Here is a 16,051-nt window from a genome sequence, read left to right as displayed (position 1 = left end):
GGGCAGAATATGCTTCTGAGTTGTCCCACAGGAGAGGCAGGCAAGGAGCTGGGCTGTTTATTTACTAGTTTCTGGGTCACTGCTTGGGGGCTTTTCCTGGAAGCCTTACTCCTTGCACTTGTAGCTGAAAAGTCTACAAGTCAAGAGGGTTTCAGTTCCTGGAGGAAGGCTTCTTAAGTGTGTTTGGTAACTGAGTCAGTGGGAATGTGGAGGAATCGGCAGATCACTGGCAACTTCTGTGTGCACTCAGAAAGAACTGGAAGTGGATGTAAGCACACATTCTACACACAGTCGATTCCAATATGACAAACACTTTGTCTTTGCTCTTTCCTCTTCTTTCCATCATATACTTACTGCTTTCATATGGGAAGGATAGAGCTGAGAAATAAATACTGAAACTGATACCATCAGGGTTGGATATTCTGTTTGCCCCTTAAGAGTCACTCTCCACTTTCTCCAACCTGCTCTCCTCCTGAGGCTGGGCATTAATTGCAACATTGGTGAGCTTCCTTGCCCTCTGGTGTTAGAATGGGTTCAGGCAGTGGGAGCTTCTAGAGGAGACTGGAGGGAGGAGAACTGTAAGGTCAGTTGCTAAGAGACTCCCAGGTCTCTTCTTGCCAACATGCTGTTGGTTGACTCTGTCCCCTTCCTGGAAGCCAGAGTCGACCAGAAAGATCTCTCCTATCATTCTAATACTATTCTTGGTTTCTGTAGCTCTGTCCTCTTACTCCTTCAGACCTAGGACACATCACATTCCCTGCATGGTTTCCCTAATCCCTGCCCACACCTGGTAAATAACCTCTTATTAAACTCCCTCGTTGCCCCATTTGAGTGTTCCATCTGTTTCCTGCTGCGACCCTGACTGAGGCAACATCTTTAAGGCATTTACTCTCTATTCAGAATCAGATGAAATGAAACAGCTAGAGATGTTATGAAGGTGTAAGATAATGAGGCATAAATTGTACTTAACCCCTAAGGACACTCAGCATATAGGATCCATTAATAAAGAAGGGTTACTTACTAAAGAAGATGTTTTTTGGAGGCGTGCCTTAGGTTGTAATCGTTAATCTGCTTTTTTTCATGCTCTGTGGGAAGCTCTGTTTAGGTAGTGAATTGAAATTTGGAAGTTCTGCCTTATTATGACCATGTATGCAGTTAATTATAAGGTATATAACTCTATAAAATGGAAAAATTGGTAATTCAGAGAAACAGAAGGGTGAAATGGATCTATCCATCTGGAAATTTCAGAGATTTCTCTCATGTGTGCTAATTTTAGATAAGTAAGTATTTTCCTCTTAATTCCTAATGTTTCTCATCCCTTTAATGGATTAGAATTGATTTTTCTCAAGTATTTTTTTTTTTTTTAAAGCTGGTGTGAAAGGCATTTCAGGCTGCTTAGAATAAGGCACTAGCAACAGAAAGCACCCATTCTGTATGTATTTGCAGAGGGCCTCTTATGATTCAGGCACTTTGCTTAAGTACCATTAACTCAAAATGAATGATATTTGATCACTGCTTTCAAGGAAATCACAATGTAGTTGGGAAAACAGAAGTCCAAACAAATACTTGTGACAATATTTTTCAGTATTATACGTATATAGAGAATTTTATGTGCATATAAATGAGGATATATGTAAGTAATTCTGTCAAGGAAAGCCAGAGAGGTTAGTGAATGACAGAAATGTTTCATAGAGCAAGTGACATTGACTTGGGTCTTGAAGGGTGATAATGAATGTATCAGGAAGATAAGAGGAGGAATGGCATGAAGGAAGGTGTGCATTTCCTGGTGGCTTGAAGATTCAGTGAGATATATGATTTGAGAGAAATGTTGGTGGCCTTTGGAGAAAAGGCTGGACTTCAGGCCATAGGATAGAATGGTAATCTGATTCTTAATATGCATCATCACTTAAAATAATATAGACTAAAAATATTAGTAAAAATATACTCTAAAAATATCAGGGGAGTGTAAACAAAACAAAAATAATATCTTTGGGAATCTTTAGACATTTAATGGGAAATATATTGCTAGATATCATATAGCACATGCTCTAAATACTGAGCAATGTATGATTTTAATTCAGGAGCATCTCAAAACAGGGAGAAGTCCCACTGGTATCTTCTGTCACTACACAGCTTTGCTCAGATTTGTGTGCACTTATACTAAATTTGCCATTACGCAATTACCTTGTATCACCATAGAATTACCTAAAATATGGAAATATGATGGCTTGCTTGGAGATATGGTAGAATGCCTTTTCTATTACTAATGATTATATTAGCATCCATACTTCACAATCACTTGTTTAGCAGAACATATCTGGATATACCTACCGTAAGAGATATTTGTGCCTTATTCTTTCTAAATATTCTAGTCCCTAAAGCTTAAGGGGTCAGCAATCTTGATATTATAAGGTGGGCTAATTGATGAAGACTGTCTTATCATTACAACAGTTATAGATGCAATAAGTTTTGAGTGCTGCTTACTAAGTAGGAAACTGGTAAACAAGAATTCCACTCCAGAGGCATGGGCAAAATGGTAACTATAGTACATGGGTATTATAGTCAAAGCCTTTGTAAACGGAAACCCCTTAAACTGGTCATGTTAAAGTTCATTATATTGTCTAGAAACTTGAGGTCTCAGGAAGTACGGGGAGAGGAACAAAGTCCAGTCAGGTATCATGGAACTGTTAATAGAATGCCAAAGCCCAGAATTAAGCTTATACTCCCCATCATGCAGACAGTGTCTTTTTGTCTATCTGTTTTATTCTTTCCTTATCTTGTTTGCTAACCATGTTCTATCTATATTCTGTTTTAGTCATCTCTTGCTCTTTAAAAAAACCACTCCAAAACTTACTGGCTTAAAACAACCACCACCATTTAGTGCCTTTCATGAGTCTGTGGGGTGACTGGGCTCAGCTGGGCAGTTCTTCTGTTTCACATGGTATTGGCTGGGGCTGAAATTCTGTGGGGGTTCATATGAGCTGGAATGCTCAAGAGGACTTACTCACATGGTTAGTAGTTGATGTGTTTATTGGATGGGGGTTCAGCTAGGATGCCAGCTGGAACATCTCAGTTCTCTTCCCTTTAGTTTCTTTCCATGTGACTTGGGCTTCTCACAGTGAGGGAGCTGGCTTCCAAGAGGGAGCTTATAGGTGTGCAAAAATGGAAGTTGCCAGTTCCCTTAAGTCAAGGGCTCAGAAGTCCTGGGTGACCACTCCCAGTGCATTCTGTCAAAGCAGTCACAGGGCCAGCTTCCAGGAGAGGGGGAATAGACTTGACTTCCCAACAGGAAGAGGGACAAACCATTTAAAACCACATTTTTTGCAGAAGGCGCAACATGTTCCACGTGCCCCCAGTCACCAGTATTCATGGAAACTTTCATTAACTATTCCTCACGAATTGCCTATAGCCTCTGTGTCTCTTAGTCCAAATGCTCCCAAGGGACATTCGTATTGGTTGCTGACCATCCAGTCATCTGTAGTTGACAGGGCCAAGTCTTATGCTATTAAAGATTTTCTTTGAAGGGGCTGAGGTGGGATTAGTGCTCTGAGGATTATTTGAGAGAATGCTTAGTGCCTGGCTGTTCCTCTGAGGCTTGAGATAACTTTTCTTTCCATGGTCCAGAGAGCTCTGCCTGACATCTGCCTTCTAGCTTTTTCTGGAGCCATTTTCTCCCTCATTTTTCAGCTTTGCTTTTTTGCTTTAAGTTTGTCTAATGTGCCTCTTCCCTTTCTGCTCTGTGTGCTGCACGTCCCTGAGACAAGAAGGCTGTCTTCTCTCTCCCAGCCCCTATCTGTTGGCTAACTTCTAACCTGCTCTTCAGATCTCAGCTCAAATATCACTTCCTGAGGGGAGCATGGAACACTCTGGATTAAGCCACATCCCCTGTCCATCTCCTTTCCCTCATCTTGCTATCATACTTTGTGACCTTATACCAGTGTGGCTATTTGATTATGGTCTGCCTCCCACTGAAGGCTCTAGAAGGCAGAGGAATGTGTCTGTCTTCCTCAGGGCTGCAGTGGCCATGCATTGCTCATGTTAGGTACTGATAAGTGTTTGTTATTTGCATGAGTTAAAAATTAGAAGTTGAGATGGTTTGGTCATTTGTCCCCTCCAAATCTCAAGTTGAAATATGATCCCCATTGTTGGAGGTGGGGCCTGGTGGGAGGTATTTGGGTCAGGGGAGCAGATCGCTCATGACTGTCTTGGTGCTCTCCCCATAGTAATGAGTGAGTTCTCGTTCTATTAATTCACGTGAGAGCTGATGATTTAAAAGAGCCTGGCATCTCTCTTGCTCCCTCTCTTCCCATGTGACATGCCTGCTCGCCCTTCGCCTTCCACCATGAGTAAAAGCTTCCTGAGACCTCACCAGAAGCTGGTGCCATGTTGTACAACCTGAGGAACCATGAACTAAATAAACCATCTTTCTTTATAAATTACTCTGTCTCAGGTTTTCCTTTATAGAAATGCAAAATGGACTAACACAGAGGTAGTTGCCCTGAAAAAGAAAAGATCAAGGGGAGAGAATATTTATCTTGATGAGAGAAGTTAAGACTAGCCTCGTTTCAGGGAATATAAGGACATAGTTTCTTGGGGACTTCCGCTCATCCCCATTGGTGATACCATGTGAATCAGTGAAGTCCTATCGTTAGGGGTAGAGGCCGCATGCTAGTTTGAAATGTAGCATGAGTTCCTGCCCAGTGATGGTCCGTAAGTGCCTGATTCAAAGCCAACTTTTTCTTTTTTTATGCTTCTATCACCATGGGGCCCCCAATCTGTACCCAGAGATCTCAGTGATGGCTGAACTTTGTGACCACTGGGCCATAACTGCTCATTCCATTCCTATTTGTTCTCCCATGAAGCCAGTATCTTGTTTGGCTGCAAGTCAAAAAGATTGGTTAGATTACATCTTGGGATATGATGGATGCGCCTGTGAGCATAATCTCCATGAGATAACCCTAATCAAAACTTTTTGTCCAATTCTTCTGTGGCATGCTATTTATCTAAAAAGAAAGTAAGTTAGGAAAAGAATCAAAATACCAGAAACATAAAGACAGAGAAGGAAATAACTGAGATTTTGTTTTATTTAAAGATTCTACACCCTTTGCATGTCAGGATTTTTCAATCGTCACTTTTAGATTGAGATAAAGATGGGGGCAATCTTGTTTAAGTTTACTTAATTTCCCTGAAATAATTTAATGCTGTAAATATGTATTGAACACTCCATATGTATCTCTGTGGAGGGTGTAAAAACACATACAAGTTGGTATATAATCTTGAAATTTATACCTACCCAGGAAATATGGCATGCATATATGACATGAGGTCCAAGTGCAACAATCAGATAAAAAGGGCTAATAGGAATTAAATGGGGGATGGAGTAGTCAGGGGTGTTTTTATAGAGAGGCTAGACATTGAGCTGAATCTCCATGGATGAGTAGATTTAGGAAAAGTTGCCTAGAAAGTAAAGGGAGAGGATATTCTAGGCTGTGAAAGCCCCATGTCTGAAAGTTAAAGTGTGAGAAGGAGCAGGAATATCCTTTCATGCTCCAAAGGCAGTGAAGGTATACAGGGTAGGGGTGGGAGGTTAGAGAGTGGAGGGGTATGGCAAGCCACTGAGTGAGATCCTTGGAGGCCAGGTGCAGGGGTGGGATGCTTGCAAGCAGAGGAAGTCACATCATAAAACCTGTGATTTGGAACATTATTTCCTTTGCAGTTGGTGAGGTAGTTTTGGTGAGGAAGAGGCTGGAGCCAGAGACACCTCCTGGGAGATGTTGTGGTCAGCACCACAAGGATGGTGATAGAAACTAAGAGAAAGGGAAGTTCACAAAATGGATTCAGAGGAAGAACAGGTGGATTTTCATGTCTGGATTCATAGTGAGGCATACAAAGAAGGAAGAAATAAAGGGATCTTGAATCTGGAAAAATTATTTCCACAACCACCAGTACAAAGATTGGAAATAGATGGTCATGCCAAGGTTGTGTGGACCAGACGAATGGAATAGCTTATAAGCAATGCTGAATAACTGTGGGTTGGTTGAAAGATAAAGGCTGGAGGTGCAAATGAGTGTATCACCAGATGCTGTTGGACTAAATAAATCCGATGAAGACAAACTTGGGAGTGTTACTAGGCATTTTAAGCAGGGAAGTGAAAAAAGTATGTCCCATATCTTCAGATACTGACATCTGATTCAACAGTAAATTCTGTTGTTGTTCTACATTCAGGACGTATCCCAAATTTAAGCAGTTTCTGTTGCTGGTATCACTGCCTTCTGGTCCAGTCATCACCCTTCTTCACCTGGATTCTGCAGTAGCCTCGAACCCTTGCCCATCTGCAGTTTGTTCTCAACACAGCAGCCCAAATGATGCCTCTGAAATAGATATCAGGTCATGTTGCTCTGCTCCTAAAGTAGTTTCCCACCTCATTCAGAGAGTAAGCCAAAGCACTCACAAGGACCCCCAGGGCCTGGCATGATCCCTTTCTCTTAATCTCTGACTTCATCTGTTACTACCTTCTCCTTTGTTCACTCCATGCTGGCTTACCTTGCCAACTGCTTTTCCTTACACACACTGGGCATGGCTGCCCCAGGGCCTTTGCACATTCTCCCTCTGCCTGGAAACTTCTTTACAATATCTGCAGGACTTGTTCCTCCCCTCCTTCAAATCTTTGCCATCCCTGTGACTTGTACCCTGTCCCTTTCTTTACTTTAGTCTTTTTCCTCCATAACCTTTAGTGTCTTCTAATATCTAGACCATTGGCTGACTTGTTTGTTGTCAGTCTCCCTCTTTAAAATTGAAGTTCCATGACAGCAGAGATTTCTGTCTGTATCGTGCATGGACATCTTAAATGCCTAGAACAGTGCAGGTACTTAGTAGTAAACATTTGTTGAGTGAATGGAAGAAATTATGTTAGAAACTTCTTTTTGAGTGAAATTTTGATTTCCCTGAGATCAGCTGTCAATAATTTCTATCTTTATATTCAGGCATAGTCAGTGCTCAGTAAATGTTGAATAAGCAAGCAGAACCTGAAATATAAAATCCTAACATTTCACATTATCTAGTTCCAGAAAGTTTCAGTACTAAATGTAACATTTAAAAAACGATGGAGGGGAGGGATGGTGGAAGGATAGTTTCGGTTCATTTAGCTTAGCCTCCACTTTTGACTTCAGAATTCATATCATAGTTTGGCAATTCTTTCATTATTACTATGATTATTAATTGGATGCTATTTAAAAATTTGGCTTTTAAACTCTCAGCTGATGTTTTAGGAGATTATACTATACAGGGTACAGAAATTGCCGGGGCTGACTGTAACTATTCATGGCCAATTAAGGAACAGCATTGGCAAGAAATATGGGGTGGATACACTTGTGCTTTGTGGGAATCCTGGTGGCTATGGCTTCATAGTATCAGGGGATTAGCTTGCTGGGCTTCCTTCTGCAAAAGGGATCTTAATTTGGTTACCTGGTGGGTGCTTTTATAAATGAGGAGAATAAACAGTCTTGAGGGACTTACATCGTTGGAGAGTTAAAGATAGAAAGAAAAGAACAAAGTGAAGAAATTACTCTTTATTTGGGAGCATTTCCTTGAGAAGTCTTTCTGAAGTTTGCTTTTAGTTTTATTTGGTATCACTTTTATCTTTTCCCAGGGGATGCAGATGTCTTTTGAAAGAATGCATGCAGAAAAACCAAGCTGTAGGAGGCAGAAATAAGTTCTTGAAAGTTTAGTAAGTTTTGAAGGACAGAAGTGCTTGGAGAAGCTGGGCTGTACCACATCTTTAAGGTTGATATCTGGGAGAATCAACTACTGTGTTTCCTGCTATGACCATTGATGTGTTTGTTGATAGATACAACTAATGACTAGGTTCTTACTTATACTTGTATATGGAACTTTTTAAAAGAGTTCAAATAACAGGGAAATATGACACAAAGGAACCTGAAAAACATAAGCAGCAGATTGCACCTTTGTTTAACTTTAAGGTTAAAACAATCCATAGAAAATTGTTTTTGATTTTTCTAGCTTATGAAAATACTGTACAGCCCTTTGCAGATATAGTATCTAAGGGGTTTAAAGCTGGTATGGTGGCTCAGGAGGCCAAGGCTGGAGGATTGCTTAAGCCCAGGAGTTCAAGACCAGCTTGAGCAACAAAATGAGACCTAATCTCTACAAAAAAAAAAAAAAAAAAAAAAGAAGAATAAGAAAGAAGGAGAAGAAAAGAAAAAGAGGAAGGGGAGGAAGAAGAAGAAGAGAAAGAAGAAGGGGAGGAGGAGGAAGAGGAAGAGGAAGACGAAGACGAAGACGACGAAGAAGAAGAAGAAAAAGAAGAAGAAGGTTCAATAAAATTAAATCCCAGAGAACAAGGCCATACACATACCCAGCCAAAAGATCATTCATGTGACATTTCCTAAGACTTCTTGATGGTGTCAGTTAGGAGGATGTTTAAAAATCAGTGGCAGAGCTATTTTCTTAGCTCTGCCTAAAAGTGCCAGAGGTATACTGTGTTTTCAGTCTGGGATCTAAAGCCATGTGAGAAGAAACATCAGAGATGAAGGCTTTTTTGGTTTTAAACCATCTTAGCTATGTTTGCACTCGTTTCTGTCCTCATTAAAGAGGACAACTGGGGTAACTGAGATAGTGAAATTTGTATCCAAGGTGAAAGTGAGTGAAAACAAAAATATTTCTCCAGTGTGTTTTTGTGATGAGAAGCAGGAAATCTGAACCACCGAGCTCTTAAGAGAGTCCTTCACTGCGCCTTTGTTTGCTGCGTCAAAGAGACCACTTTCATTACATAGCACAATTCTTGGAGTGAATCCTTCACTCTCAACAAATGAGTTAAAATGTTTTTCCCTAAAAAATAAAAAAAATATCAATTTTATTTTTATTAGGAAAAGAAAGACACTACTGCGTCCTATTTTTATTCTGAGTGTGTTTTATATTTTTGACAAGTGCTCTCACTTCAAAAAAATGTGTCTACATTAATTCAAAATTCATAATGATCACTCTTATCCAGCTGATACAATTATTATCAAGGTTTTTTTTTTTTTTTTTTTTTTTTGTCTTCTTTCCCCTGCTGTTGCCTAGTGTTTGTAATTATCTTTCCTTGAGGTTGGGCAGGGGAGAGGATAGGGAGAGAGAGTTCAGCAAAAATCAGTCATGTATTTAGTGTGCCTTCCCATTCGTTCATTTCAACATCCATTTTTCCATTTATCTTTCCATTCATCTGCCCACCCATGCAATATTCATTGGTCATCTGTGAGCCACCTAAATTGGAATAAGCAAGGATCTCTCCTATCAAGGCGTCTAGAATAAATGCTAGGCATTTACAGTGGGGAAATGTTAATATCAGGTAAATTCTATCTTTAGGAGGGGTCTTGTGACCTGTTTTGGGAGGTTTTAAGGAAAGCTTCCAGGAAGCAGTACTGTCTCAACTGACGCATAAAGGGCAAATTGAAGTTAGCTGGAAGAGCTGCAGTTTGGGCTAGAGTGTGGTTAAGGGATGAGGAAGAATTTCCAGCAGAAGAAACTCCATGTTCTAGAGGTCATATTTTATGTGAGGGTTGTATTTCTAAAGTTCTTGCAAATTTGGAACTCCCATGATTCAAAATAATTCTGTCAAAAGATGGTGGGTATTTTCATTTACTAGCTAACATGGTGCTACTCTGGGGCCACTCTGTAAACAGAGTTTAGAGTTTCCTCTGCCCCAGCCAGCATCAAGACTACAATTCTTGAAGAATTTTTTTGGGGGGGCCTACATTGATCCAAATTAATTTGAGACCATATTAGTGCTTTTATATCATATTATTTCAAAGCTGCATGATTCAGGTTCACCTCAAATATGACCAAACTCTGGAGTTTCAAAGCAGTAGCTCACGGCCCATTTGATGGTATTAAAAGTAGTTCAGGACGGATAGCATGTACACCCAGGACTAGGGATGAGGGAGAAAAGAGATAAAATGGATAATGAATCAGGCACCATGTCAGCGAAGGCTTGTAAACTGTGTTAAAAGGTAAAATAGACACAATAAAATTTTGAAGAATTTATTCGTGTACATAGCAATTCATGAATTGGGCAGCATCAGATAGTAAGTGGTTCAGGGCTCCATTGAAAGGGCACAAGGGGAACATTTTTATAAGGTGTTCTAGGAAGCAAGACAAAAGTATTTGGTTAAAGTGGAAAGTCCCCAGTTAGAGGTTAGTTGGTAGTTTCTGACTCTTTACATGGTATTTTGACTCTTTACATTGAATAGGTTTTGGTTTGTTTACCTAGGAACCCAAGGTGCTGGAGCCATCTCAGCCTGATGGCTTCTCAGTTAATTTTTAAAAGCAATTATAATAAGAGGATGGCAGTGGGGAGCCTCTGAAGAATGTTGAGGAAGGAATTGACAAGGTCAGCATTATGCTTTTGTTGAAGTATAAATAGAAGAGAGTTGAAATTAGGCCATGTGTGGATTTCAGATATTTTTGGAACATTTATCTTTTATTTCTAATTAAACTTTGCTTATAAACAATATAAGCTTTTGTGATATCAAAGTGCTCTTAAGGTGTTTTGTTAATTTGCTTTTGAATGGTCCACTTATCATCTTGGAAGAGAAAATAAAAGACATGGACTGACTAGCAAAAAGATTGGATAGAGGTTCAACCCAGACTTGGGGTCTAAGGCTAGGGGAGAATCTGATCAGGGAATCATACTTGGAGGTCTATGGTAAAATAGGTTGTGAGAAATATGGGTTAGACAAAGTTAAATAGACTTCTCTATTGTGGGGCTTCTAGATCCTTAAAGGCATTAATGTATGTTAAAGTGTGTAGGATGTCATCAACTTGTTTCACGACTAAGGAAACTTTGTTCTATAAATAGTCATTACAGTCTGGCTAAGGACTAGTATTCCAAGGAACGTGTACCCGTTTCCTTTTGCCACAATAGTGCTGCATAATAAGCAACCACAAAACCGCAGTGGAATAGAATAACACATATATATTTAGCCTGTAAGTTTCGGGGAGTTTAGCTGCTCAATGCTTGACTGATTTCAGCTGATCTCATTCATGTGTCTGTGCTCAGTTGTAGGTTGGGCAGGCAGCTCTGGGTTTGTTCGTATGTCTAAGGGCTCAGCTAGCTGTTAGCTGATCTAGGATGGCATAGCTAACATCTATGCTAGATCAGGGTGACTCACCTCTGCTATATATGTGTCTCATCCTAAGATGTTAGACCTAGCATATACTCCTAGCTATAGCAGAGGAGCAAGAATGAGAGCAAACTCAGTTGTGCAAGCACTTTTCAAGCCTTTCTTTGCATCATATGTGCTAATATTTCCATTGGCCAAAGGAAGTCACACAGCCAATTCTAGAGTGGGATGACACCACAAAGTTACATAGCAGAGGCTGTGGTTACAGGGAGGGAGCACCGTGCTCTTTTTGCAGTCAGACTATCCTAGATCCCAACTTAGAAATTGCTGGATGAGATCACAGTCAGTTGAGCAAGGAATGAGGTCAGACTTTTCTGCATGCCATGGCCACAGACTGTACTTTTGATTCTGATAAGCAGCCTCACAAGTAGATGTCTGTGCCCTGTCAAGGAAGAGAGTTCATCTGGGTCTGCACAGGTCTTTTTTATCTTTCTATGGAATTATTTCATTGAGGACTGAAAGGATTGTGGACATCATCTAGTTGTAGTTGCATCGTGTTGGGAGTCATGAAGGAAACAGTCCTAGAGAGGTTAATTGGGCTCCTTCAACCCAAACAGCTATCTGGAAGCAAATCGGGGCTTTGAACCCAGATCCTCAAGCCAATTGAGTTTTAATTACATCAAAGAAGCTTTGTTGTGGGGTGGAAGGGACTGAAATGTATTTGCAATCTTTATATAGGAACAAATCACATTCCTCCTGGAGGGAATGAAATATAAACAATTTTTAAAATAGGAAGAATATAGAGTAGTCATGCCTTGTTAGATGTCTCACAAAGGGCAAAGGGTGAGGATAGTTAAGCATTGAGTGATTTTGAATACTGTGACTGGAGATCCCTGATAATAGAGTTTTGTTTTCATTTTTTTTTTCTCCTCTGTCTCTTCCCTCCCCCCAGGAATTTCTCCTGCATCAGGGAAGTCAACAGAGGACTTCTGAGCAGAGTAAGAATTTGTATTCCAGCTCCTTCTTTATCAAACAGAAGATACAATTGTGAAGGCAGACTCAGCCTTCTAGAATAGCTGACACATTAACCCCTAACTTTGCCAACAGTGATAGGGAACAATTTGTGCTACATAAGTAAAATTTTGATAATGAAATCCTAACCATTTAGCACTGTCAAATTAGCTATTTTCATGATGGAAATATTTTTGGCCTATCAGATGTGTTTCCCTGATTTAATAAACAGAATAATTGAAACTTCCAGCCTGAAGCTTTTAGACATCAGTTATTGAACTGTGCAGTAATATAGGAACATGCCTTGTAAAGAGCCATGTAAGTGTAAGGTGGTGTTACTGTTATTGTTTGCTTGGGTTTCTGGAGTATGTGGGCCACTTGGCTCTAAACTATTGCTTTAGACAGATCTGCTTTTTAAATTCTTGTATTCCTTGTTTGTTTTCAGAGGGTTCCCTTGCCCTCTGGCCTCCAGGTAGGTGTAGCCAACAGGAAGCACTGGTGGAAAACTGGAGGGCCAGAAGAGAGAGAAGTCAGGGTATCTTTCTCTGCCTCTCTGCTTTCTTCGGTGTCTCTAGGAACATGTGTGTCTCTTCCATGTGTCTCTTCCAATCAGCTCTCACCAGACACCCCTCTTCTCCACAGCAGCCTGGTCTCCACAGCTGTTGCCCTGGTCTCTGTCAGTTGGCTCCAGGCTCTGGGCTCTGATAATGTCACATCCTTCCATTATCCCACCTGTTAGGGAAGATAGCAGCTCTCCTCAGTTGCTAGTCTCTGGGCTGCCTCACTGTCCCTCTGTGGTCTGTCAAATCATTCTATCACATCTGTAACAAGTCACCCGATTTGAAAGACCTAGAGTGGTTTCTGTTTTCTGGTTGATTTTGACTAATAACAGTTTATTGAATTTGCCTTATCTTGCAACCCTTATTTCCCTCCTGATTTGCTTCTTGCAATGTACTGTGCAGATGACATCCATGTTATGCAGTTTATTTCATTAGACATAACAATGGAAACTCTTTTAAGCAATGGAGCAGAGTGGTTTTCAGCCTGCGCTCTGGTGTTAGAATGTTTGCGTCCTAGTTCTGGCTATGCTACTCATTGGCTGTGTGACTCTGGGCAAGCTTCTTAACCTGAGACTGACTTTTTTCATCTAAAAAAATGAAAGTAATTTCAGTACCTAAGTTGTCTCAATTTGAGTTTCCTGGGAAGCAAACTCCCAACTGGAGATTAGTGTGCAGAGGTTTATTCTCAAATACTTTTGAGATTAACAACATCTGTGCAGGGGAAAGGACGAATTCAGGACTGGGCAGAGGGAGAAGTTGAACTGCGGTGCAATCTTAACAGGAGCCTTAGTCAACCTTCTGAAGCAGGTTGGACCCTTATTCACTGATGTTGACGACTGGGGGCAGTTGACCATGAATGGAACAGCTTCCTCCAGCTGAGGGAATTTTCCAGAGAGGACAGACAGTTGAGGGCATTCTGCCTGCATCACTCACAGTAGCAAGGAATCAATTCTTCAGTCCCGAAGCAGTGTCTGGGCATCACCTCACAGTGTCCATTACCCATCTCCAGGTGTGTAATGTGAAAGATAAATACAGTAATTAAACCAGAAGAAATGCCTTGCTAGGTGCAGAGCACTTGGTGAATGCTCAACAGTATTAGTTAACATTATTGATGAATTAAATATAGAAGTTTCAGTTAGTGGACTTTATGATGTCTAGTGCAGCTATTCTGAGAGTTTTGACTGATTTCTTCTCCATAACCCAGTCCTAAAGAGTTAAGGAAAAGCAGAGTAAGTGGTCTGGGATAAATAGGGTTCCATGATTTGTATACATATACTGTCATGCACATTTGTACTTTCATATTACTTTTAATGTGGTGTCTTTAAATATGGCTTACCCATAGGTTCTTGTATCTTTATTCCTTAAGGTATTCAAGGTATTTAGCATCAAATTTGGTACAAATCAATGCAGCTTCCATCTTTTGAATACTTACTATGTAGCTATGGTGCTAAACATGCATCATCTCATCTGTTCTCAGGATGATTCTAAGATGCTGAAATTCCTGTTCTAGGAGGAGGTCTGAGGTCAGTGAGGTTAAGTGACCTGCCCCAGGTCACCCAGCCAAGAAGTGGCAGAGAAGTTCTCCTGCCAGGGCTGCCAGATTCACTGCGAGCCTATGCTTTTCACTACACATTTGGACGATTTAAACAGCAGTAGGGGAAACCTTCTCCTCCGAAAATAACTCTAGCAAAGTGTAGGTGTTGTTTTGGTAGAAACATTTCAGCTGTTGCCATAAAAATCTTCCCCCAAATGGCTTTGTGAGAGCAAAGCTGTGCAGGCTCTGCTTGTGTTTATGATGGGAGCCTTATGGCTTAGCCACAACACAAATGATTTGTTTTCCTGGCCTTGTTGGCAAAGTGATTTAATTTCTGGATTTCCCTGAGGAAAAAATCTAAACAAATACAGTGGGCCCTCCATATCTGCCAGTTTTGTATCCGTGGATTCAACTAATCTCAGATAGTCAATATTCAAAAAATTTAACAATACAACAATAAAAATAGTATCAATAAAAATACAGTATAACAAATATTTATGTAGCATTTACATTGTCTTAGATATTATAAGTACTCTAGTGATGATTTCAAGTGTATGGGAGGATGTGCATAGGTTATATACAAATATTATCCCATTTTATATAAGGGACTTGAGCATCTGTGCGTTTTGGTACCTGTGGGGGATCCTGGAACCAGTCCCTTACAGATACTGACTGATGGCTGATGTGGTTTGGCTGTGTCCCCATTCAAATCTCAACTGAATTGTATCTCCCAGAATTCCCACATGTTGTGGGAGGGACCCAGGGGGAGGTAATTAAATCATGGGAGTCGGTCTTTGCCTTGTTATTCTCATGATAGTGAATAAGTCTCATGAAATCTGATGGGTTTATCAGGGGTTTCCACTTTTGCTTCTTCCTCATTTTCTCTTGCCGCCGCCATGTAAGAAGTGCCTTTCAACCTCCTGCCATGATTCTGAGGCCTTCCCAGCCGTGTGGAACTGTAAGTCCAGTTAAACCTTTTTTTCTTCCCCGTCTCGGATATGTCTTTATCAGCAGTGTGAAAACAAACTAATACAGTAAATTGGTACCAGTAGAGTCGGGCGTTGCTGAAAAGATACCCGAAACTATGGAAGTGACTTTGGAACTGGGTAACAGGCAGAGATTGGAACAGTTTGAAGGGCTCAGAAGAAGATAGGAAAATGTGGGAAAGTTTGGAACTTCCTAGAGACTTGTTGAATGGCTTTGCCCAAAATGCTGATAGTGATATAGACAATAAAATGCAGGCTGAGATGATCTCACTTGGAGATGAGGAACTTGTTGGGAACTGGAGCAAAGGTGACTCTTATTATGTTTTAGCAAAGAGACTGGCAGCATTTTGCCCCTGCCCTAGAGATTTGTGGAACTTTGAACTTGAGAGAGATGATTTAGGAGGGTATCTGGTGGAAGAAATTTCCAAGCAGCTGAGCATTTAGGAGGTGACTTGGATGCTGTTTAAAGGCATTCCATTTTATAAGGGAAGCAGAGCATAAAAGTTTGGAAAATTTGCAGTCTATGTGACAGAAAAGAAAAACCCATTTTCTGGGGAGAAATTCAAGCTGGCTGCAGAAATTTGAATAAGTAGCAAGGAGCCTAATATTAATCCCCAAGACCATGGAGAAAATGTCTCCAAGCCATGTCAGAGACCTTCACGACAGCCCTTCCCGTCACAGACCCAGAGGTCTAGGAGGAAAAAAATGATTTCATGGACTGGGCCCAGGATTCCCATATGGTGTACAGCTTAGGGACATAGTGCCCTGTGTCCAGGCTGCTCCAGCCATGGCTGAAAGGGACTAACATAGAGCTTGGGCAGTGGCTTCAGAGGGTAGAAG

The 16,051-nt window shown here is 40.7% G+C and overlaps 1 protein-coding gene across 12 annotated transcripts in view; it reads left to right on the top strand.

Moving 5' to 3' along the window:
• The window catches only part of PLCB4 (phospholipase C beta 4), a 419,746-nt gene that overhangs the window by 66,631 nt on the left and 337,064 nt on the right, over positions 1-16,051 (top strand). The window contains exon 3 of one of the 12 annotated variants that reach the window (XM_017945008.3): positions 12,073-12,118. The exons of the other annotated variants lie outside the window; for them this stretch is intronic. The gene's annotated coding sequence lies outside the window, so the exon portion shown is untranslated. The remainder of the gene's footprint in view (positions 1-12,072; positions 12,119-16,051) is intronic. 12 annotated transcript variants of the gene reach the window in all.

Source organism: Papio anubis, chromosome 16, assembly GCF_008728515.1.
Source record: "Papio anubis isolate 15944 chromosome 16, Panubis1.0, whole genome shotgun sequence".
NCBI lineage: Eukaryota > Metazoa > Chordata > Mammalia > Primates > Cercopithecidae > Papio > Papio anubis.
The sequence above is the reverse complement of the archived record's forward strand: the minus strand, read 5'-3'. Positions and strand labels throughout refer to the sequence as shown.